Source organism: Pituophis catenifer, unplaced genomic scaffold (genome assembly GCF_029215685.1).
Source record: "Pituophis catenifer annectens isolate HBS135680 unplaced genomic scaffold, rPitCat1.0.hap2 SCAF_3, whole genome shotgun sequence".
NCBI classification, from domain to species: domain Eukaryota; kingdom Metazoa; phylum Chordata; class Lepidosauria; order Squamata; family Colubridae; genus Pituophis; species Pituophis catenifer.
In genome coordinates this window covers 79367168-79392740 of record NW_027256883.1, presented here as the reverse complement: position 1 = coordinate 79392740, position 25573 = coordinate 79367168, and positions in this window count along the sequence as shown.

Genomic DNA, 25573 nt, shown 5'->3' with positions numbered 1-25573 from the left:
GATATGTTCATTGTTTAAAGTGTAACACATCTGGCAGCACAATTCTTCATTAACATTATGTGGACTGTTCTTCTTTTAGTTGCATCATAAATATTTATGATTTAACACTAGAAAGAAAATTTAATAAATCAGTTCCATGGAAAATAATGCTAGATACATAAACTCTGGGAGAATGTTACTACCGAAGGTGTCTGGTAGCTCCTTTCTACATTTTATTAAAGGCATAAGCTTCTGTGAGCTGTAGCTCATTGATCAGATGCATGGTATGGTTGAATTGATGTAGCGTTTTAAAAGGGGGTGAGGCAAGAAAGAAAGGAGGGTTATGTAGAAGCAGGTGACATTTGAAAAGGCAAGAAAGAAAGGAGGGTTATGTAGATGCAGGTGACATATGAAAAGGATTACAAGTACTTCATCGATTAGCCATTGTAGTATGTTCAAAACCTAGTATCTTTGATAAGACCTTCTGAGATAGCCTAAAACCTTTTGATGCAAGTTCAGCAGACTCTTTAATGTTGGTGTAATTTTTGTTTTTCATTTTCATTTTTTTCTTGATTGAAATCTGCAATCAAAAGTACAAGCTACTTTGATATTACTTAGTCCTTTTTTTTTTTTTTTGAGTCTTGTTGTGAAACTTGTGTTCATTAATACTTAAGTACAAAATATGCCAGGCACAAAAGACCAGGTCTACACATGAAGGTTTAGTAAGCTGATTTATTGCTAAAAGCCTAGGCACATGAATTTTCTCAACTAATGGCCAGCATCTGGTTAGAGTTAGATAAGGGTCAATGGCATTCAAGGTGGTGTTGGACTTAATTTGCTTGTGTCTATGTATACAGGCTCATCCCTCTTTTAATGCTGACATTCCCTTTGTCTCTTCTTAAAATCATCTATGCTTTTATTATAAATTGAAAGATCAAAAGAAAAATCAATAATTACTTAATATAGAATATATGTGCTAATATCCTTCTGTTTTCATAAAATTGAAATAGCCAGTGGCTATTGGTGAACCAGTGGCACGCAGCACCCTCTCTGATGGCATGTGAGCTGTCGCTCCAGTTCAGCTCTGCTGTGCATGCATGCGTGCCTCCCACCAGCCAGCTGGCCTTCTGATCTCTGCCGCGCATGCATGGGGGGGTGGGGTGCATGCGGGGGTGGGACATGCATGTGCTGGGGGGCAGGGGGCATGTGCAGGGGCCATGCATGCATTGCATTTTGGGGATTTGGGTGCATGCATTCATTCACGCATGCGTGCACATGCTTTCGACACTTGGTCTGGAAAAGATTAGCCATCACTGCCCTATCCTATACAGTCTCACCATTTATTTGGCTAAGTTGTTAGATCCTTTAATCGTGTACTATTCCTTTGATCACATTACATTAATTCACAAAAAGAATGCATGAAGATTATTATAATCCTATAAGAAATCTAAAGTCATAAATCTAAATTTATGACTTTTATTTGTGGTATATGGTGGTGGCTATCTGAAAACTTCTTCCAATGAAAAGCAGGAGATGAGATTCAGAGGGGTTTCTGTCCCTGGAAGTCTTCAAAAAAGCAAGGTGGTTAAGAAACAATCTTGAATCAGTAGGATACAATTGGCAGGATTAAATACAGTACAGTAGTAATACTGTTCAGTGTAGATAGTCCAGGAGGAAGACCATCTTAGTCTGTAAAAGTCAACAATCAGAAGGAAACTGCTGTAAGGTTTTGACTTAACAATATACATTCCAAACTTCTGGAACCTTCTAATCTGGTTAATTAGGAAAACTGGAGTATATTTTTTAAAAGCTTGGTCCTGGGGAAAATATTATGTTCTGTCCATTCAGATTGGAAGTAAAATTCTAGAATAGGTAATGGCAGCATAATTACCTACCCAGTTGAACTCATTCATCTAGGGCAGGGGTGTCAAACTCAAGGCCCATAGGCCGGATCCAGCCCTTCAGGGTGCTTAGATCTGGCCCGTGGGGCTGCCCTGGAAACAGTGAAGGACCTGCCCACAGTGCCTCTGCCAGCAAAAATGGAGCTCAGGAGGGCCGTGCACAGCCTTGTCAGGCTCCATGTTCAGCTGCAATGGCCTCCTGAAGCTCTCTGCCAGCAAAAACAGAGCTGGGGCGGGGCATGTGCAGCCCTCCAAGCTCCATTTTCATTGGCAGAGGGCTGCAGGAATCCATCATGGCTGAAAACGGGGCCCGCTGGTAGAAGGCTGACACAAGTGATGTGTCAGCACTCCAACTTATGCTCTCTTCCAGTGCTGTCATGAAGACCAGAAGCGCTGAATTATTGCTGAGATGAACTTTTACCTAGTTTTCTGCATGCAAGAGATAGAGTTTTCTGGGGGATGAGGGTGGGGGTCACATTCCTGTGAGAAGTACGTGCCAGGACGGAGAGATGGATTGGCTAATGGCCAATGAGAAATCGGGTTGGAGAGCGGAAGAGGAGGGGGTTGGAAGGAGGGGCCAGTTGAGCTGCAATTAGCCTCAGAAATGTCGGCTATTTCTGTTCTTAATAAAGAATGATTCATTAGAGACTGCGCTTGAAAATGAAACTTATTTTAAGACAGAACCGAAACCTGACAGACAGCTCAACTGGCCCCTCCTTCCATGGGAGGAGATTGCAATGGACTTTATAGTAGACCTACCGAGGAGTAGTGGAAATACAGTGATCTGGACTGTAATAGACTTATTCTCCAAACAGGCACACTTCATTCCTTGTAGTGGACTGCCTTCAGCCCGTCAGTTGTCCAAACTGTTCCTGAAACACATTTACCGCCTACATGGAGTCCCCAGGAGAATCATTTCCGACAGAGGGGTCCAGTTCACAGCAAAGTTCTGGAGGGAGTTTCTACGATCCATAGGTTCATCCCAAGGGCTCAGCTCAGCATTTCACCCGAGTACCAATGGGGGGGCAGAAAGACTGAACGCTATGATAGAACAGTATTTAAGATGCTACGTCGACTACCAGCAGTCCAATTGGGCAGACCTCCTATCTTTTGCGGAGGTTGCATATAATAATGCTGTCCACAGCAGCACGGGGCTAACCCCGTTCAAAATAGTGAGTGGCATGGATTTTGTTCCCATGCCAGAATACCCGAGGGAGCCCCCTTCCTCAGTCAGTTTGACCGACTGGATGGCAATGTTGAGACAAACTTGGGAAAATGTTAAGAGGGCGCTGGCAAAGGCGGCTCAATCTTATAAGGACCAAGCAGACAAGCACCGAACTCCCCAAAGACCATTTCAGCTGGGAGAGAAAGTTTACCTCTCCACCAAGTACTTGAGACTTAGACTCCCGAGCAGGAAATTGGGCCCAAAATTTATAGGACCATTTCCTATAATAAAAATAATCAACCCCGTTACGGTGCAATTGTAGTTGCCACGGCTTTTGGGGAAAATTCACCCCGTTTTTCACAGTAGCCTTCTAAAACCTGTAGTGGGGTCTACTTTAAGGCCAACACCACGTGAACCCCCTGGGCCCCTGGTTGTTGGGGGCCAAACGCATTATGAAGTGCAGCGGATTCTCGATTCAAGATGGCACAGGGGGCGCCTTCAGTACTTAATTAAATGGAAGGGTTACCCATTGTCAGAGGCTTCCTGGGTGAAGAGCGCAAACATCCAAGCTGATCGCCTTATAGCAAAATTCCATGCAGACCACCCGGGAAAGCCGGGAGGGGGGATGCACAGCCAGGGAGGGACTGATGGGACTAATCTTCTTGTGTTTTCCCTATGGGATAGGTGATGTCGCAGAAGTGAAGGGAGAGGGGCCGGATGTCAGCACTCCAACTTATGCTCTCTTCCAGTGCTGTCATGAAGACCAGAAGTGCTGAATTATTGCTGAGATGAACTTTTACCTAGTTTTCTGCATGCAAGAGATAGGGTTTTCTGGGGGATGAGGGTGGGGGGTCACATTCCTGTGAGAAGTACGTGCCAGGACGGAGAGATGGATTGGCTAATGGCCAATGAGAAATCGGGTTGGAGAGCGGAAGAGGAGGGGGTTGGAAGGAGGGGCCAGTTGAGCTGCAATTAGCCTCAGAAATGTCGGCTATTTCTGTTCTTAATAAAGAATGATTCATTAGAGACTGCGCTTGAAAATGAAACTTATTTTAAGACAGAACCGAAACCTGACATGATGTCAAGCAGGCCAAACCCACCCTGGCCATCCCCCCCCTCCGCCCTGCCGAGGTCAAACAAAACCCTGATGCAGCCCTCAATGAAATTGAGTTTGACACCCCTCATCTAGGACAATAGCACATTCAGGCAACCTAGAAGACATATGCAGGTAGCGATGATGAAGGAAAGTATTCAGTGGGTTGGTAGAATTCGTAATAAAGACATCTCATGCCTGATAAAAGAGATTCTGTATGTATGATACCTTTGTCTCTTCTATAATGTATGCCATTATTCTAGAAAAGAATTATGTTGCTTATGCATTTCTGAGAATGCAGAGAATTGCCAAATGGTTAACCCAGTCATGCAATTCCATGTCAGTCCCAAGTACAGTTAAATGGGGATGGTTGAGGTAAGACTTGGCAACCTAACTTGTAAAAGTCTCACCAACAAAGTGTTATGGAAAGGCTCTCAAATGAATTAGATATGGTACCCATTAGTAGGACCCTCAGGCCAGAAGATACACAACAAGCTACTGGAGAAGAACAAGGACCTGCAGTGAGTAGTCAAGGCCTGGGGCAAATGATGTGCCTGGGGCAAATCCAGCAGGAATTCCTGTTTCTAATACAGTAACTGATGAAAGAAAGGATTTGTGCTGCAGGAAGATCAGTGTTCATTCCATTTTTTTTTTTTAAAAAAAAGGATGACTCTAAGATTTGCTCCAATTACTGCATAATTGCCCTCGTCCCTCAAGCTAGCAAAATAATATAGAACAGAAAAATGGTCAAGATTTGTATTAACAGGGACTCAATTACATTACTGCTTTTTGTATCAGGCAATACTAAAGCATTTATTTGAGATCTTATGACTGCAAACGTTTCATACAAAAAGAAGTAATTAAAAAGAGTTAATTTTTTTAGAGAAAAAAGTTATGGGATTATTATGACTATGTCTCTCATCCATATTCAAATCCATATGGATTGTTTGTTATTGATAAATACAAAATTTAACAAGTTTTACAGTTCTAAACAGAATGCTAATACATTGTGCAAGTTGATATAAGCAGGAGAAAACATCTAGTGAATAATTGGTTCTGAGATTTAAATAAGTAACATACCATTTGTTTCAAATATAAATTGGAAGTCATACTGTATACACATACAATCTACATTATATAATTCTATTTTTTTTCCCTCAACAGACAAGATTTTTTTTAAATCAAAAGCAACTTCATTGTGAGTTAAAGATCCATGATGGAGTATGTGACCATGTAATTGAATCCACACTCTTCTATACATGCACCAATATTCTAAGCATCTACAAGGAGGTGCAGCTTTGATCTGTAATTGTGCATACTATTCTGCACTCCTTGTTCCTTATTGCACTTTATGTACTAACATCTGACTATCTGAGGGACCAGTTCAGGGGCGGGTTTCAAAACCTGTCACTACTGATTCACTTGTGGATGCATGCTCGCATGCGCAGAAGCGTCTCCCACCACTACTGGTTCACCCAATCCAGGGCAAACCGGTAGCAACCCACCACTGAACCAGTTGTCTGGTAAATGTGTTCTGGAACATCTCAATTAAATAACATCATTTTGAAGGACCCAAGAAGTTCACCTACTCTATAGAAGTTCCTGCTCTCTGGAATAGACTTCCAAATTGCAAACTATTTCTGAATGAGAATGAAAGAATGAGATCCCGGTTATAGCATATCCTTTCAGATTTACCTGAAGTATGCTGATCCTTATCTGGGCACTAATGGCCTTGGTATTAGTTGATGTATGACCTTATCCAATGGCTTCATGTAGACATTAAACAGGAAAGAAGATTGTAGCACTCCACAACAGAGGATGTCATAACTCGATTTCTACATTCTTGATTTCTAAATTCAACACAACACTGACTGTAATGGATAAAGAAGGAGAACTATTTTAAAACAGTGTCTCTCACTCCCAATCTCTGTGATAGTATTAAAGAATTCTATGAACTATTGCAGAATTTCTCATATTTGACATATTGAAGATATATGGACTTCAACTCCCAGAATTCCCCAGCCAGCATAAAGTCCACACATCTTAAAGATGCCAAGATTGAGAGACACTGATCTATGGCATTAAAAGAAGCTGATAAATAGGCTTCCGGTGGCACCACAGGTGCTGACAGACGCTCCTTTCGGACCGTCAGTCCCACGATTTCGTTAAAACCACCAAGACAGTGCAAATCAGCTGTCTGGTGGCTTGGAAACCTTTCCCTCGGGACAAGAGAGGAAGGCAAGCAGCTGGATTAAGTTAGAGCTACCCAAAAGCCCTAGGAACAATTCTGGGGCTTGGAGGGTGAGAGCTCCCTGGTAGTCTGGCTGAGCTCCGAATCCGAGGCTTTTCTGCTTCAAGCAGAACAAGATGCTGTGACCACCCCTGCAATCAACATTCAGATTCAAAATAAGCTCAAAGCAGGCAGAACAAAAACAGGAGTCCTAACAACTACAAGTACTGAACCTTAACTCTCTGTCTATACTTCTTCCTTCTAAGACTTTTTAAACAAAAACAAAAATGGCATCTGAACTGTAACAGGGCGTGAAAGTGAAAGTTATAGTGAAAGTGATAGTTAACATCGTTAGCGCTTCCAAGGCTTCTAAGGCTATTTAAGATTATTGGATTACACTAAAGAAAGAAAGATTTAAAGTGGAAAGACTACAGTTTGGACTTTAAATAAACTATAATACTTATAAAAGATTTAAAAACATTTGGACTTACTGATTTGGTTGCTGTAGGAAGTATAAATTGAAAGCTAAAAATGGCTTCTAAGCAAATAAAATCTGGTTTCAAAAGTGCTTGATTGCCAGCACAACCATCAAAATTATAATCTTTGTCTACTTCAAACCCACAAATATTGACTTTGGAGGTTCTACAGGAAACTCTGCAGGAGCTTTGAAACAACAAACTTCTTTTTTAGAGGGGAAAATTAAGGAAGTGTCTGAAGAAATGGCTGAAATTAAAGAAGTTATACAAACTCGGAATAAAGAAATAAGAGAAGACATAGTAATGGCATTTCAGGGTCTGGCAAAACACATTGAGTTGTTGGATGAAAGAGTAGAAGAAATTAATCAGTCCAATTTGAATTTGGAAAATAAAATGGATGAAGTTCAGACCAAGGTGGATAGAGCAGATGATGAAGTGGTGATGTTACAGTATAGAGCGATGGAATTTGCCCTGAGAGTAAGAGGTCTGAGAGAACACAATCGAGAAAACTTGAGAGAGATCTTTGCAGAGGCTTTTGCAAAGATAACTGGGAAGCAACAAGCAGATCTCTCATTGCAAATTGACAAAATATATTGTGTTAATTCTTGGTTTGCCAGACAGAATCAACTGTCAAGAGACATTGTGATTTACTTTACAACGAGGAGGACCCGAAATGAAATTTTACAAGCTTTCTACAAAAATAAACTTCAAATTGCAGGACAAGAGGTTTTAGTGCTGAAAGAAATTCCCCCCAAAATGTTGAGAAGCAGAAAGGAGTTTGTTTTTTTGGTGGATGAACTTAGAAATCGACAGATTCAGTTTAGATGGGATGTTCCAGCTGGACTGGTGGTGAATTATATGGGAGAAAGGTATTGTCTTAATACAATTTGGAAGGCAAGAGATTTTTATACTAACGTATTAAAGGCTGGATGCCCACCATCTCAGGAAATGAGGAGAAGAAAAGAAGAGCTGGCAATACAGGGACAGGAGGAAAGTAAACAGCCACAAGCTGCAGGAGAGACCTCGCTTATTGAAGAAGATTTATTGCAATTCTTTGGTACTGATCAACCTTTGGAAGTAGCAGAAAAAAGAGAAGAACCACAAGAACAAAGGCAGACCCGTACAGCAGCAAAGCGAAAAGAACAAGATTTAAAGATACAGCAAACTCAAATGAAAGCTCAAGAAGCTACAAAAACAGAAGCAGTGGGGTGGGGGGGGGCAAGGCCGAAGAGAAAGGTGCAGGAGGATCTTCAGCTGGCCCTTTTAAAGCTTTAAGGTGCCAAGAATGGCAACTAAATTTTTGACTTGGAATGTCAATGGTTTAAATTCACCACAAAAGAGAAAGAAAATATTTTATTATCTGAAACAGTTTTAAAATGATATAATTTGTCTGCAAGAAACACATATTAGAGTGACATATCAAAAATATTTGATAAATTCAAGATTGGGAACACACTTTGTTGCATCTGCCCCAGAGAAGAAAAATGGTATAGTTATATACCTAAGGACAGATTTAACAGCTAAATTAATTGAGGCAGATGCTCAAGGAAGATATATTGCAATTGAATTTTTAATAGAGGGGAAGAAAACACTTTTAATTGGAGTATATGCTCCCAATCAACAGCAAGAAAAGTTCTATAAGTTTTTGCATACTAAAATAATACAATGGGATTATAAATCGTGTATATTAATGGGTGATTGGAATGGAGTACTGGACACTCAAAAGAACAAAAAAGAACTTCAAAATACCCAAAAATGTGCAAGACTGCCCAAATCTTTTTTTGATATGATGGATGATATGGAGTTGAGAGATATTTGGCGAGTACGAAATCCAGAAGAAGAGGATTTTACTTTTTTTTCTGACAGACATCAATCCTTCTCCAGGATTGATTTCATACTGATTACTCATGATTTCTTTTCTAGGGTAAAGAAGACGAAGATATGTTCAAGAATTTTATCTGATCATAGTCCAGTGTGGATGGAATTAGAGCAGGAAAAAGGACCCAGAAGGTCTTGGAGGTTAAATAAAAACTTGTTTAGATATGAAGAAAATGTGAAAGAATGGTAAAAAACAAATGAAAGAATTTTTTGTTATGAATATGAACAAAGGTACACCTATAGAAATGGTCTGGGATGCAAGTAAAGCATATATGAGAGGAACCTTAATTTGAATAATAAATATAGACATAGACAAGAAAAAAAATGGAGGGATTTAGAAGAGGAAATAAAAATGAAAGAGCAGGCATTCATATTGAACCCAACAGATAAGAAAATAAAGGAAACAATAAATTTGTTACGAGGGCAATTTAATATGTTGATGGCAGACCAAGTGGCAACTAATTTACAATATGCTAAACATAATACTTTTTGTATGCAAATAAACCAGGTAGATGGTTAGCCTACTTGTTAAGGAAGAAACAAAAGCTATGTACTATAGAGAAGATAGAATTCAAAGGTAAAGAGGTATATCAACAAAATATGATTAAAAAAGCTTTTTTAGAATTCTATACAAAGTTATATGCTAGTGATACAATTAAAGGTAAAGACATAGACAGATATTTACAGGAGGAGAATATTCCTGTAATTACATTAGAGCAGAGGGAAGGATTGAACCGACCAATAACTTTGGAGGAAATTATTTTAGCAATTAAACAGTTGAAGGGGGGTAAAGCTCCAGGCACAGATAGATTGACAGCTGTTTATTATAAAAATTTGCAGTTAGACATGGTAGAACCGCTTAAGGAACTATTTCAGAAGATCCAAGTTGGAGGAGATGTATCCCCTTCTTGGAGAACAGCTTTTATTTCATTGATTCCAAAGGAGGACCAAGATCATAGTCAACCTAAGAATTATAGGCCAATATCGCCTTTAAATACTGATTATAAGATTTTTGCTAAAATACTAGCAAATAGGTTAATGGTAATTATGCAATAAATGATCCATAATGACCAATCTGGATTTATAAGTGGGAGACAAATGAAAGGTAATGTAAGACAAATTGTAAATTTATTGGAATATCTGGAAAGGAACAATCAAGTCCCTGCAGCGCTTATCTTTCTGGATGCGGAGAAGGCATTTGATCGATTGAATTGGCAATTATTATTGAAAATAATAAAAAAGATGCAGTTTGGAGAATACTTTACACAATCAATGGAGCAATATATCAGAGACAAACAGCACAAATAATAATTAATGGTGGTTTAACAGAAACTTTTAAAATTGAAAAAGGAAGAAGACAGGGATGCCCTTTGTCACCGTTATTGTTTATTTTAACTTTGGAACCTTTATTGAATAAAATACGAGGGACAAATAAAATAAAGGGAATTAAAATTAGACATCATGATTATAGATTAAGAGCATTTGCAGATGACTTGGTTGTTACCTTAACTCAACCAGTACAATCAGCTATAGGTTTAATGGATATAATTAGCCAATATGGACAAATGTCTGGATTTAAAATAAATAAACAAAAAACAAAGATAATAACTAAAAACATGATGGCAAAGCAAAAAGAAGAACTAGAAAGACTAACAGGATTTGAAATAGTAAAAAAGGTTAAATATCTAGGGGTATATATCACAGCCTCAAATGTAAAATTATATAAAAATAATTATGAAATGTTATGGCAAAAAATACAGAAAGAGATGGAGAATTGGGGAAAACTACAATTATCCCTGTTGGGAAGAATAGCAGCAATAAAAATAATGTTCTACCTAGGTTTCTATTTTTGTTCCAAATGATACCAATACTCAAGAAAGATGAAAATCTGAGGGAATGGCAGAAGGGTATTAATAATTTTGTTTGGGCAGGGAAAAGACCGAGAATAAAGTTAAAAATAATGCAAGATATATGTGAAAGAGGAGGTCTTAAAATGCCTAATTTAAGATTATACTATGAAGCAGCTGTGCTAACAATAATTAGTGATTGGATTAACTCAACAGAAGAAAGAATACTGAATATTGAAGGATATGATTTGTTATATGGCTGGCATGCTTATTTATTATATGATAAAAAGGTGGATAAGACCTTTAAAAGCCATATATTAAGGAATGCCTTGTTACGAGTTTGGAAAAAGTATCAATATAAGTTAAATTATAAGATACCTATATGGGCAATACTCAGACATGCGATAGAGAATATAAGTGTAGAACAAAACAGTCTACACACAGTCACTCACGCCCTCGTCACCTCTCATCTGGACTATTGTAACGCTCTCTACATGGGGCTCCCCTTGAGGTGCACTCGGAGGCTCCAACTGGCGCAGAGTGCAGCCACACAGGTGGTTATGGGAGCAACGTGGAGTTCCCATGTAACACCTCTCCTGCACGAGCTGCACTGGCTCCTGGTGGTCTTCCAAGTGCGCTTCAAGGTTCTGGTTATCACCTTTAAAGTGCTCCATGGCTTAGGAGCTGGTTATTTACGGGACCGCCTGCTACCACCAATTGCCTCCCACTGGCCAGTACGCTCCCATAGAGAGGAGCTCCTCCGGGTGCCGTCAGCCAAACAATGTCAACTGGCGGCCCCTAGGGGGAGAATCTTCTCTGTGGGGGCACCTACGATCTGGAAGAGTTTCTCCCGGAGATACGGAGGATCCCGGATCTGCGCACCTTCCGTCGCGCGCTTAAGACTTTCCTATTCCATCAAGTTGGCCTGGCCTAAATCTTCTCCCCTTTTTAAATGTAAATTTTAATTTGTTTTAAATGGGGTATTTTAAATTCAGCCAAATTATTTAATTTGTTTTTAATTCATTTTAAATTTTTGTATTTATGTGTTTTATCTCGTGGCTGTTCACCACCCTGAGTCCTTCGGGAGAAGGGTGGTATAGAAATTTAATAAAATAATAAAAATAAATTTAAAAAAAAAAGCAAGAGGTGATTACTTATAAAGAGCTTCTTAAAATGGAAGGGGGGGTATTGCAGTTACAATCTTTAAACGCATTAAAAGAAGAAAGAATAATTCAAATTTGGTTTCAGTATGGTCAGTTGCAAGCTAGATGGAAAGAAGATCAGAGAATTGGTATCATGCAGAACGAGGAAAATTTGGTAAAACAAATTAGAGACCAAGGTCAAATGCATATAAAAAGATTATACAATGTATTGATAGAAATAGATTCAGAAACGGAATTAGTTAAGGATTGTATGATAAAATGGGCACAAAATATTCAGGAACCAATAATGATGGAAACTTGGGAAAAAATATGGGTTAGAAACGTAAAATTTACGCAAGCACAAAATTTAAGAGAAAATTTTTATAAAATGTTTTATAGATGGCATTTAGATCCGAATTTACAATCTAAGTGTTGGAGATGTGATTGTGATGATGCCACTTACTATCATATATGGTGGATTTGTAAAAAGATTAAAGCATTTTGGATTAAAATATGGTGGATTATCCAAAATATTCTTAAAAAGAAGATAAAGTTTACTCCACAATTGTTTTTGCTGGGTATAATCACAGATTGTACGGTTATAGAGACTAAATTGATTTTAAATTTAATAACTGCAGCTAGACTTTTGGTGGCACAATATTGGAAGAAGGAAGATTTGCCTACTATTGAAGAATGGACATTAAAAGTAGCGAATTTGGCAGAAATGGCGAAGATTTCAGCATATTTGAAAAATCACTCACAAGAAAGATATATATCGGAATGGAGAAGATGGATTGATTATATTCAAAACAAATATCGGACTAAAAAGTATCAAAAAGATTATGAATGAATAGAAAAATTAAGAGTATTGATGCTTAGTTAGTAAAAGGGGAGTTAAAGTGTGAAGGGGGGGGATAGGAATCCTTAGTTTATTAGCTTAGGTTAGGATATGATTGTCAATTGTATACCCTTTATTTTGTTCTGGGAAGTTCGGGGGGGGGGAAGGAAGGGAGGGAGGGATGGGGAAATACTTGTAAAAAATTTTTTTTGTTTTTTTTTTCTTTCTGTAAAACTCTTTAATAATAATAATTAAAAAAAAAAAGAAGCTGATAAATCAACCAACCACAGCCCCACTAACTTCTGAACAATTTTTGTTAGGAAGGAAATGTTAGAGACAAGTTAATAATTTTCCAGACTAGCTAGGTGTTGATTTTATGAATAGGGAGCAAACCACCATTTCTTTCAGAGCCAGAGGCGTTTCCTCTTTCAAAGATGCATTTTGCATTACTCTAATTTAGCCTTGTCTCACCTCTCAGGAGACTGTCATCTCTCAGAAAATTACGATATAACCTATACATCAGAGGTGGTATTCAGCAGGTTCTGACCAGTTCTGGAGAACCAGTAGCGGAAATTTTGAGTAGTCCAGAGAACCGGCAAATACCACCTCTGACCGGCCCTGCCCCCATCTATTCTCTGACTCCAGAGTCCCAGCTGATTGGGAGGAAATGGAGATTTTACAGTATCCTTCCCCTGCTACACCCACCAAGCCATGCCATGCCCACCAAGCCACACCTATAAAACCGGTAGTAAAAAAATTTGAATCCCACAACTGCTATACATGATGGACCTGCTCATCTGGAAGACTCTGCCTGCCTTTTTAGATGTAAGAAGAAATTCATCCTGCATGACTTTACAAGATGAAGCTTTCTTCACCTCAAGAAGATGGACCCAGTTACTGTCTTTATCCGAAAAAAATGATCTGAATGATTTTTATTCTCTAGGTGCATTGCAAATTCTTCAGAGTCCACAGTAGTTCTTCTTGCCCATCATTCCCCAGAAAGGGCTTGGGTCACTTTAAAGAAGGCCACTGGTCAAACTGTAGATGAGGAGAGTCTTATTACAGGTAGAAACAGCATTCAGTGTAACAGAAAGAGCCCATGGCCCCAAGAAAATGGTGATCAAGTTGCAAGGTAGATCTCAGAGAGACGGAATTTGGCTTTACATCTCCTAGCCTATAGTAGTAGAAAGACTGAAAATAACAGTGTGAATAGAACAAGAGCTGCAGACCATATCATTGATGCAGGAAATTTTATGTTTAATTTTATCTCATTAGTACATAAACATTAGAACCAGCCTGCTTATTCTATAAACTGAAATAAATTGGATTTGCTGCCACTGGTCAAAACAAAGTTTGAGTTTTAAGTTATATTATTTGCCTACCTTGGCAAATTTCCAAGAAGCTTTATTAATCATTAAATATGAACTTACCCTGTTTAATGCAGAAGAAAAAAATATCCAGACAGATGGCCTTGAATTCCCTTAAACATTTTGGATAAAATAAATGCAATGAAGATGAATATAATTCCAAGGTTGAGTACCTGATACTTTTAGATACTTAGTCTATTAAATTAGTTTGAACACATGAATGCATTTGTTTAGCAAGGAAGTCCCACAAAATCTTTATAGCATAAAGGACAACAATTTGTTAAGAAAAGTGGATTTAACTTTCCATACTTTCAAGTATGTACTTTCATACTAATTTGGTCACTATCTGGTACAAGCAATTTAAAAATTCTATTCTTTGTTGGGCTCAACGTGAGAGTTATCTACTTGCCCTGTACTCCAAATTCTCTATGGTATTCATATCCCTGTTTTTTTTTATTTGTTAAATTAATTTGCCACCGATCCCGCCATAGAACTTTCAGAACCTACATTTATTACTATAGACATATATGAAAATGATTGGATTACACATTTTTAAAGATTTTTATCCCATCTTTATTACTTTTTAAATAACTCAAGGTGGTGAACATACAAAATACTCTTTCCTTTTTTTTTTATTTTCCCCAGAACAATAGCCTTGTGAGATGAGTTGGGCTGAGAGACAAGGACTGGCCCAAAGACACAGCCTGTTTTTCATGCCTAAGGCAGGACTAAAACTCCTCATTTCTAAGCCAATACCATAATCACTTAAGTTAAATAATTTAAATAAACAACAATAAATAAACAATCTTAAAATCTACCTGTTTATCAATTACATATTTATGTTGTAATCCTAGTTTTAAAATGCTATCTAAATCTTAGAGATGGATGGAGGGAACATTAAGCTATATCTTTCAGACAATTACAAATAGCCAGTTTGTTTGAAATACCTAATTAGAAATGAGGAAATTATAAATCCATTTCGTATGGAGTGGGTGACTTTGGGCTAGGCACTTTCTCTCACTCGTCACAGGTTTGTGGTTGTGGGGAACAATAGGAGACAGGTATGTTAAGTACGTTTGCTGTATCTTTGTGTGTGTGCATATATATGCATGTGTATGTATACTGCTCAAAAAAATAAAGGGAACACAATCCGAGATCCGAATGAATGAAATAGCCTTATTAAATACTTTGTTCTTTACATACAGTAGTTTATACACTGCTCAAACAACTAAAGGGAACACAAAACTACTGTATGTAACGAACAAAGTATTTAATAAGGCTATTTCATTCATTCAGAACTCGGATGTCTTCTGCTTGTGTTCCCTTTATTTTTTTGAGCAGTGTATATATGTTGTGTATGTGTAAGCATATGCATGCATATACCGTATTTTTTTGGAGTATAGGACGCACCAGAGTATAAGATGCACCTTAGTTTTTGGGGAGGAAAATAAGAAAAAGGCTGATTGGTGGGTGGATCGGCCTCCCGGAATACCCCCAATCAGCTGTTCCCAGAGGTGAATTTTAGCAACAGGTTCCTTGGTTGTGAGCTCTGTGCCTTGCTTCTTCTTCTTTTTTTCTTTTCTTTTTTTTCTTTTTTTTCTGTCTCTGAAACTTATGAAACTCCGTTTCAGAAAAAAACTTTTTTTCTTGCCTCTGAAAGCCTCCAAAACAGAGCTTCAGAAAAAAAGCCTCTGAAGCTCTGTTTGGGGCTTTTTTTCTGGAGCTCTGTTTGGGGACTTTTTTTCTGAAGCTCTGTTTGGGGACTTCTTTTCTGAAGCTTAGTTTCTGATGCTTTTTTCAGCCTTTGAAACCTCCATTTGAGAAGCTGGGTGGGGCTACATTCGGAGTATAAGATTTTCACCCTCTTTTTGGGAGGAAAAAGGTGCATCTTATACTCCAAAAAATATGGTATACACATACAAACATATAAACACATACACCGAGGATATAGAAATGATAATAGATAGATGATATATTAGATAGATAGATAGATAGATAGATAGATAGATAGATAGATAGATAGATAGATAGATAGGTAGGTAGGTAGGTAGGTAGGTAGGTAGATAGATAGATAGATAGATAGATAGATAGATAGATAGATAGATAGATAGATAGATAGATAGAATAACTATAACAACAACTTTGACTTAACTCAGCAGTAACAAATGTTCTTAAAACTTTTGTGGAATTAAAACATGACCTACCTCACAAATTGATTTACCTCACAAATTTGGTAGCATATTCAACTTAAGCACCTGCTATGTAGCATATTTGTTTCTGGCCTCTTGTTGCTTCTGAAGCTTCACAATGATAGCAATTATTTATGCGGTTTTGGAATAATTAGCCTGGGTGGCTATCCTACTAAAGCAATGGAGAGATTAAATTAGATTCATGTTATTTTAAAATGAGGTTAATGCTGCAGCAGCTTCAGCAAAGGAAGAAAAGAAAAGAATGCATATCTACTGGGTGCCGAATAATACATTTAATGAGAGTTGATTGCAAGATGTTTCTCAGGAGTTAGAGTATTAACCCATATGGTTTGGGTCTGTACTACTAATGTTGGCCTTGAGCTGTCATCAACAGCATTGTTAATATCACCCTGTTTGTTAAGATTGCATATATTCTTCTTGGCTAGATTCCCCACTGTCCTGAATCTATCAAGAAATCAAGAATTCTGGATTTGGGGAATTGAGGTGGTCTCAAAGAATTAATAAACTGCAAAGAGAAAACGTGCTATTTGTTAACAATTTCCAGTGGAGAGGCAATGACAACTTTCAGCCAAATATGGCCAAAATTATGGAGTTATTTAGAACACAATTTCTAGATATTTCTTTGGTCTTTGTATGTTCTTTGTCACTATAAGTTTATTAACTGTGTGGCTGCATTAATCTTCTAATGCTGATGCATCCATTTGATTTTTTAAAATTAGATTCTATAAGAAAATTATGTATTAAAAACAAATACAATAGTACCTTGGTACTCAACTGCTTCAAAACTTGTCAAATTTGGTACTCAATGCATTTTGACATGAAAATGTCCCAGTAGTTAGTGTTTGTTTAGTACTTGATGTGCTGCAATAGGAAGAGGGGGACGGCTCTGGAGAATGAACAGGAAGTCTACCATGCATCATTGCAAAAGGAGGCGATTGACCACACAAGGCGGATAGGAAGTTGGCCATGCTGGGAAGCAGAGGTGGTATTCATCCGGTTCGGACTACTTCAAGTGAACCGGTAGCGGAAATTTTGAGTAGTTTGGGGAACGGCAAATACCATCTCTGGCTGTCCCCCCCCCCTGCCTGCCCGCTCACCAGCTCACCCTCAGTCTGCCCGCCCACTTGCCGCTCGCCCTGCCTGCCCACTCACCCCACTGCTGGGAAAGTTGTTGACATAGGAAAAGGGACAGATAGAAAGTTCTTTCCAGCCAAAACAAAGGGTACATGGTAAGTCACATGATTTGTTTGGAACTCATCCTTTTTAGTACCCATCATATCTCCCAGAACTAATTAATGGTGAGAACCGAGGTACCATTGTAAAGAAAAAAGATTAAACAGCAAGTAGATGAGTACTTCCTATTGAAGTCTCCTCCCAATCCTTCAGCTCCTGAGCTAGATCAGTTTCAGTGTGAGATTCAATGAAAATTAAGCAGTGCACTTCACAGGGATTGTTGAGTTTGTTCTAGTATGCATTAAAGAAAGAATTATTTTGAGCATATCTTAAATGTTGTAATTTAAACTTCCAGCATTAAATCATTTGGCCATGTTAACCAAGTTCTTCTCCTTTTGCTTCCTTGCTTGTTTGGTTTTTGTTAAGTAAATAATTAAAAAATAAACAAGATTTTTTTGTTTGCTAAAGCAACATGACTTTGCTAACTTATTCTTAGAATTAAGAAATTAAAAATAATTATACATAATAAATGTTTGCAATTAATTTGATAAAGTAGTTGATGCAGCATGCTGCAAAAATCAGGCATCCAATATGACTTTAAATTAGATGTAAAAACTTTCCTTTGAAGGCTGGTAAGGATTATAAATGAAAGGGAATTTATGGACAGTGAACTAGAATGCCACAAGAAAGTTGAAATGGCTTATTATTGCCAAAATGATTAGCTCATGTTACGTTTAATTTCTCTATTAATGACCAAGATGAAGGATTTCCTATCACACTCATTAATCTAGCTGTCCTTAATGAAATAGTAGAAATTAGAAATGCCAATTCTCATGCGAGAATACCAATAATAAGCCTACACATATCCAATAGGTATAAATGGAATTTGCAGAAAAGTTCAATAACATAGAATAGCTGTATTTACGATTGCAGCAATATCATTTCATTGCCTTCTCTTATTTGTTTGTTTTATTTCCATTTGACTTGTTTGGCTCTCCTCAAAACAGCAAACTACTGAAAAATTAAACAGCAAGTACAAAATTAACTACATAAACCTGTAGTTTCACACACAAACTCCAGGCTGCATCTTTCTTTTGAGTCTGTACTATCCCATATTTCTCCCTTGTGGTTGGGGGAGGTTTAATCAGAAGTGGTATTCAGCAGGTTCTGGCCAGTTCTGGAGAACCGCTAGCGGAAATTTTGAGTAGTTCGGAGAACTGGTAAATACCACCTCTGACTGGCCTTGCCCCCATCTATTCTCTGCCTCCCGAGTCCCAGCTGATCAGGAGGAAATAGGGATTTTGCAGTAACCTTCCCCTGGAGTGGGGAGGAAATGGAGATTTTACTGTATCCTTCCCTGCCACGCTCCCCAAGCCATGCTATGCCCACCAAGCCACGTCTACAGAACTGGTAGTAAAAATAAAATTGAATCTCACCACTGGGTTTAATATCTTTTGTTCAGATAAATAATGGAAGTTGCATCCTGAACAAGTAGAGATAGGGTATCACTTTTATTTGACAACACAAGGATGGGCATTTAGTCATTTTTTTTAAAAAAAAATAATCTTTATTTACATTTGTCATTAAAAAAGAAGACAACACACCAGATAAATGACAAACAAAACAACAAAACAAATAACATACATGCCTATAAGTAGTACCTTAATAACTTAATATTCGGTACAATATATCTATGTTACATTCCGGGGGAGGCAGAACAACCTAATTTACATTTATAAATCAATTAGGTCTATCCAACCTCCCTTTACTTGTATAATATAAATTCTTCAATAAATATGACTCCTAATCTAGTTTGGGATTATAGTTTTCTCTTTGATAGCCAAATATATAGTTTTTCCCAAGATAAACATGCTTGTGTTTGGTCTCTATCTTTCAGTTTTTTAGTCTATTTATCTGCTTCCGCACAATCCAAAATCTTCTTTATAATTGCTTCCTCTGATGGGGTATTTTTATCTTTCCAGAATTGAGCATATGTTAATCTCGCTGCTGTGATAATATGTAATGCAAGGTACCATGAATCTTTTTTAATATTTTCCGGTTTGGAGCCAAGCAAGCATGTCTCTGGTCACCATTCAATCTCTTGGTTTAAGATCTCATTGAACCATTTTTTTATTTTTCCCCAAAATTTTACTGCTTCTGGGCATGTCCACCATTGGTGATAATAAGTGCCACGCTCAAACCCACACTTCCAGCATTCAGCAGACTGTCCAGTAAACATTTTGGCCAATCTATCGGGGGAAAGATGCCATCTATATAGCATCTTGTAAATATTTTCTTTATATAAGATAAAAGCGATAAAAGCAGCAAAATGTAGTTATTTTGCTGCTCTTATTGCGTCATCAGATAACCGCCCGGCCACCCTGTTTAGGGTGACCCGCTCCCTGCTCCACCAGGAAGCGCAGGAGGACCCCTTGGAGGGTAGAGCTGAGGATTTTGTTCAGTATCTGTATGACAAAATCACTCAGATTCGGGAAGACCTGGACTCCGACTGGGTAGTCTCAGGGGGAGGGACTGGGGCAGGTCTTGAGAATGTTATCTGGGATGAGTTTGATCCTGTGACCCCTGAGGACGTGGACAGGATTCTGGGCAGACTGAACGCGACCACTTGTTTATTGGACCCGTGTCCTTCCTGGTTAGTGCTGGCTTCCCAGGAGGTGACGCAAAGCTGGCTCCAGGGGATTATAAATGCTTCATTGGGTGAGGGTGTCTTCCCCGCCACCTTGAAAGAGGCGGTGGTGAGGCCTCTCCTCAAGAAGCCTTCCCTGGACCTGGCCATGTTGGTTAATTATTGTCCGGTCTCCAACCTTCGTTTTGTGGCGAAGGTTGTCGAGAGTGTGGTTGCGCAACAGCTTCCCCAGCACCTGGATGAGACAACGTATCTGGATCCATTCCAGTCGGGTTTCAGACCCGGGTACAGCACAGAAACGGCATTGGTCGCGTTGGTTGATGATTTCTGGAGGGCTTGGGACAGGGGGTGCTCCTCTGTCCTGGTCCTGTTAGACCTCTCAGCGGCTTTTGATACCATCGACCATGGTATCATGCTGCACCAGTTGGAAGAGTTAGGGGTGGGAGGCACTGTACTATGGTGGTTCTCCTCTTTTCTCTCCGGCCGGTTGCAGTCTGTGTTGGCAGAGGGGCAGAGGTCGACCCCGAGGCCCCTCATATGTGGGGTGCCACAAGGGTCGGTCCTCTCACCCCTTTTGTTCAACATTTATGTAAAGCCGCTGGGTGAGATCATCCGTGGTTTCGGGGTGAAGTACCACCAGTACGCTGATGACACCCAGCTGTACATCTCCACCCCAGACCACCCCAACGATGCCCTTGAAGTGATGTCTCGGTGTCTGGAGGCCGTGTGGATCTGGATGGGGAGGAACAGGCACAGGCTCAGGCTCAACCCATCCAAGACCGAGTGGCTGTGGTTTCCGACATCCCGATATAGTCAGTTGACGCCATCGCTGACTATTGGGGGCAAATCGCTGGCCCCACGGAGAGGGCTCGCAACTTGGGCGGCCTCCTGGACTCACGGCTGTCTTTAGAAGAGCACTTGACGGCCGTGACCGGGAGGATCTTTCATCAGGTTCGCCTGATCCACCAGTTGCGTCCCTTTCTGGATCGGGACTCCCTACACACAGTCACCCATGCCCTCGTTACCTCCTGCCTGGACTATTGTAACACTCTCTACATGGGGCTCCCCTTGAGGAGCACTCGGAGGCTCCAACTGGCGCAGAGTGCGGCCGCGTGGGTGGTTATGGGAGCAACATGGCACTCCCGTGTGACACCTCTCCTGCGCGAGCTGCACTGGCTCCCGTTGGTCTTCCGGGTGCGCTTCAAGGTTTTGGTTACCACCTTTAGAGCGCTCCATGGCTTAGGACCTGGCTACTTACGGGACCGCCTACTACCACAAACAGCCTCCCACCGGCCGGTATGCTCTGATAGAGAGGGGCTCCTCCAGGTGCCATCAGCCAAACAATGTCGACTGGCGGCCCCTAGGGGGAGGGCCTTCTCTGTGGGGGCACCTACTATCTGGAACGAGCTTCCCCCGGAGATACGGAGGATCCCGGATCTGTGCACTTTCCGCCGTGCTTTGAAGACACTCCTATTCCAGCAGGCCGGCCTGGCCTAATTTTTTCCCCTTCTTTTAAATTTTTAAACTCAAATTTTAATTTGTTTTAAATTATTGGGAGTTTTAAATTGTCTCAGGCAAAAATTATTTAATTAGGTTTTAATCATGTTTTAACTTTCGTATTTATGTGTTTTATTTTGTGCCTGTTCACCGCCCTGAGTCCTTCGGGAGTAGGGCGGTATACAAATTTAATAACATGAAATGAAAAATGAAATATGCCGTAGAAACTACTAGCTTCATATTTCCCCCACCAAATCTCTTGCCATTTTTCCAGATGAATTGAGTAGCCAAATTTTTTCCCCCAGGCAATCATTGTATCTTTTATTATCTTGTCGCCAATCTCTATTTTGAAGCATGTTAAAGAGTACAAATCAGGATATACGAAAACCTAGTCTTAATTAGTTGGGAGATGTGAAACCGATTGAGTTGCTTCAAAGTGTAGACTGGGCAAAAGCCAGAAGGATCTCTAAGTGGAAGAAGATGCTTCCATTTGGGACATATATTTGACTATCCCAATTCTATAAATGTTACTTCTGTATCAATCTAAAGCAAGGATCATCAAATATTTTCCTGCTGATATCCATTTTAGATGGTTTGAGCTTCAACGTGGCACATATATGTACTTGAAACAGCTGGATCTGGAAATACCTTGTTTATAATATAGTTATATTAAAATAATATGTTTTAGGTGAAATCATCTGGTTCAAAATGTATCAGCTAAATTGCCAGTAGATGCACAGAACTCAGGCCACACTATGTTTATGTTGAAAGACCTCTATTGAATTTCAATTACTTCCTGGTGCAAATTGGTATTCCCTTCAAACTGTGAGTTTTCTCACAGACATCTCTGTTTTTTTTGAGTTTTCCCATTCTATACAGGTCAGCTGATAAAATACACTAGGAAATTTAAAATTTAAAAAGCAATTTTTTGACATACACAAACACACAAAGGGAGGGAGGGAGAGAGGGAGGGAGGGAAGGAGAAAAGGAGAAAGGGAGAAAAATGGACACATATATATACATTCAGAGAGAATGTGAATATGTGTTCTTTATGTTTCATTTTCTTAGCCAGATTCACATCTCACATGTACAAACAATTATATTGCAAGCGATACTAGTTTTTCAAAGGAAAACTTTAAAGTTTTCAATTTTTTTCCCCATTAAGATTTGTTTGTGCAAAAATAATTCTATTTTTTGATCTCTTGACAACACTTCTGGATGTGTACTGCTGTCTTAAAACACATAGCACCTGGAGAGTCTTAGTGCTTGTACAGGTTTTTTTAAAAAAAACAAATGTTATAAAAAGAATAAAATGAACCATCTCAGCCAAACTTTTTTTTCCTCTTTTTTGTAATCTCACCGGTGGATTTTTTTTTAATGATTCTTTTTTATGTGCTTTTGATATTAAAAAAGAGCTGTGTGATATAAACTCCTTCAACAATATGGCAACAGACACTAAAAATAAAATAAAATAACAAGCACAGATGATAGTTTTCCTGTAATGTATTATTGTTGTTATTGATTAAGAATGTCTGTGATTTTTAAAAAAATGTTCAATTATCTTGAGCTGTCTGTTTATATTGTATTTTTTGCATACATTCTGAGCTTAGTTTTTCTAGAAGCTTCAGTAAAGATAGTAGTTTAAAAGCATATTCTTGCCTCTAGTGTTTTCTGTCTAATCACTGGAAAAGTTACAATAGCCCTATCAACAATCTTTGCTCATTTTTGATGTTAATATGATTTGTTTTCTGCTCTCAATATAGCTTTCCTTTACTTACACTTCTTTACAGAAAGTAAAGATTTCAAACTAGCTCTATTATTTTCTATCCTAGGGTAGTGTTACACTAATATAGCATATATTTATAAATCTTTATATCTGATTTTCTGGAATTTATTTCTTCAATATGCTCAAATGCTCTTTTATTAGTTTTTCTGAAATCAATCTACTTCAAACTCTAAGGATAGTGAAGCCGCTAGCCTTGATGGTCTCCAAACAATAAAATTGGCCTATAATAAATGGTAAATTAAAGGAAAACTCTTTTCGTCCTCTGAAAGGATATGATTAATACATATTTTGCTGGACTCTATTTAGCAGATAGTAAAGATGTAAGAGCCCTGAACAGACAAAAAGGCCTAAATAGCTAGTGTTATCTACACTGACAGGCCACATATTCTGGGAAACCATAAACAGATTGAGGATAATAGCCTTTTCTGTTATTTTCTACAGCTGGTATTCAGAAGACATGTATCTTTGAAAAATATACAATCCCTGATGTTGTGCTCAAATCCATGCCATTTTTTAGTAACAATGTAGTACTAACAATGTCTATCTGTATTTAACTTTCCAGGATTAGTCATCAACTAAGTGGTGTCTGCTGAAGTTATTATGACTAGCAGCGATTCAAAAATCTGTCAAATCTCCTTTTAATGCCATAGAAGACACTGATACTTTAGTATTGTCTATACTCTAGTTTAAATTAATGCTATAGTGTGAAGAATTGTTTACGTTTATTATCTCTGAATTTCACATGGTTTTTTTTTTCAATCTAACCTAGTACTTTTGTTTCAGTAACAAGGGAGGATTTTTTCCCCCATCAAGTCAACACACATCATTTCTTTTCCACTTATACTTACGTTATCCTTTTAATGATGACTATTTTGGTCTTTGTAAGTATCTGAGGTAAAACAACTGTCCAATCATTCTACACAATGGCCATTGTGAACCATTACACATCATTAAACCCACCAACTACACATAGCAAGTAGCTTCTGTCTAGTACCTTTGAGGTCAGTAAGTACCTACAAATTATTATCAAGTACCTTTGAAATTAATAGTGTCCATTGTGGTTGATGTTAGTCATCAATAATCTGTTCTTTATTTTACTTTGTTTCTGTTCAAAATTTCCACCTCAAACAGCAAAATCTATTCATATTTTTGTTTGTTTATAAAGCTTTTATGGCTGCCTGTCTTACATACAATAAGATTTAATAGTATATGAACAGCCATGTCAGCAACCTGGGCTGATAATAGAGAAATCAGCAAAACTAGAAAATGATAAATTAAAAAAAAAATGTATACAACATCAAGGGACAGCTATGGAGAAAGCGCACTTCTTATGTTTGTAGATGACAATTTAAGAGAAGGGGAATCTATAGCATGCCCACCCTATCAAATCTGGAAGGACAGACAAATTCTGCATGAAGAAGTGGCCCTGCTAATAATATGCATGGTGGCACAGTGGTTAGATTGCAGTATTGCAGGCTATTTCTGCTCACTGCCAGGAGTTTGATTCTGACTGGCTGAAGGTTGACTCAATTTTCCTTCTGAGGTTGGTATAATAAGGTCCCAGATTGTATGCTGATTCTGTAAACTGCTTAGAGAATGCTGTAAAGCATACATAAATCTAAGTTCTATTGCTATTGCTAATCTGGCCTTATGTCATTCAGGGTTTTAAAAATGATAACCAGAACCTCAAATTATATCTATAAAGAAACTGGAGTTAGTGCAGCTTATGTAGTTGTAATATAATATGGCCAAACCATAGGATGCTTAGAATTGCAGGTTGCTTAGAATTGCATGCTCCACTGCATTTTGGACCAGTTGTAGTTTTTGGATAGTCTTCAAGGTTAGTCCCATTCAGAGGGGATGGTCTTCAAGGTCATCCCCACACAGAGCGTATCACAATTCGATAGATGCATAATAATGCCAAATCCAATCTAAACATCTGGCTGATTGTGCAATAAACCATAACAATAATAATTCATCAAATTTATATGATGCCCAGCATCCAGAAAAGTAGTCTACCAGGGAAATGACAAGGTTGAATGATTGTGAACAAGCCTCCTAGTCCAGGAATTTCTTAGAACAGTTTGAAAATGGGAGTTATCAAAAATTATTGTAAGGCCAGAATATATGATTGATGACAGAACATACAAAATATATTGTATAAATACACAGTGATTGGAATGGGAGGAGCAAGTACAGAAAGCTGCTATTTAATATATTGGATTTATATTGTCATTAGTTGACTAAACATGCCTGTGAACTTGTATTGTGACTTTATTACCTAGGACTACATGGAAGTGTTATAAATATTATAGAGTTAGAAAAGTTTACTCCGAAAGTTTCA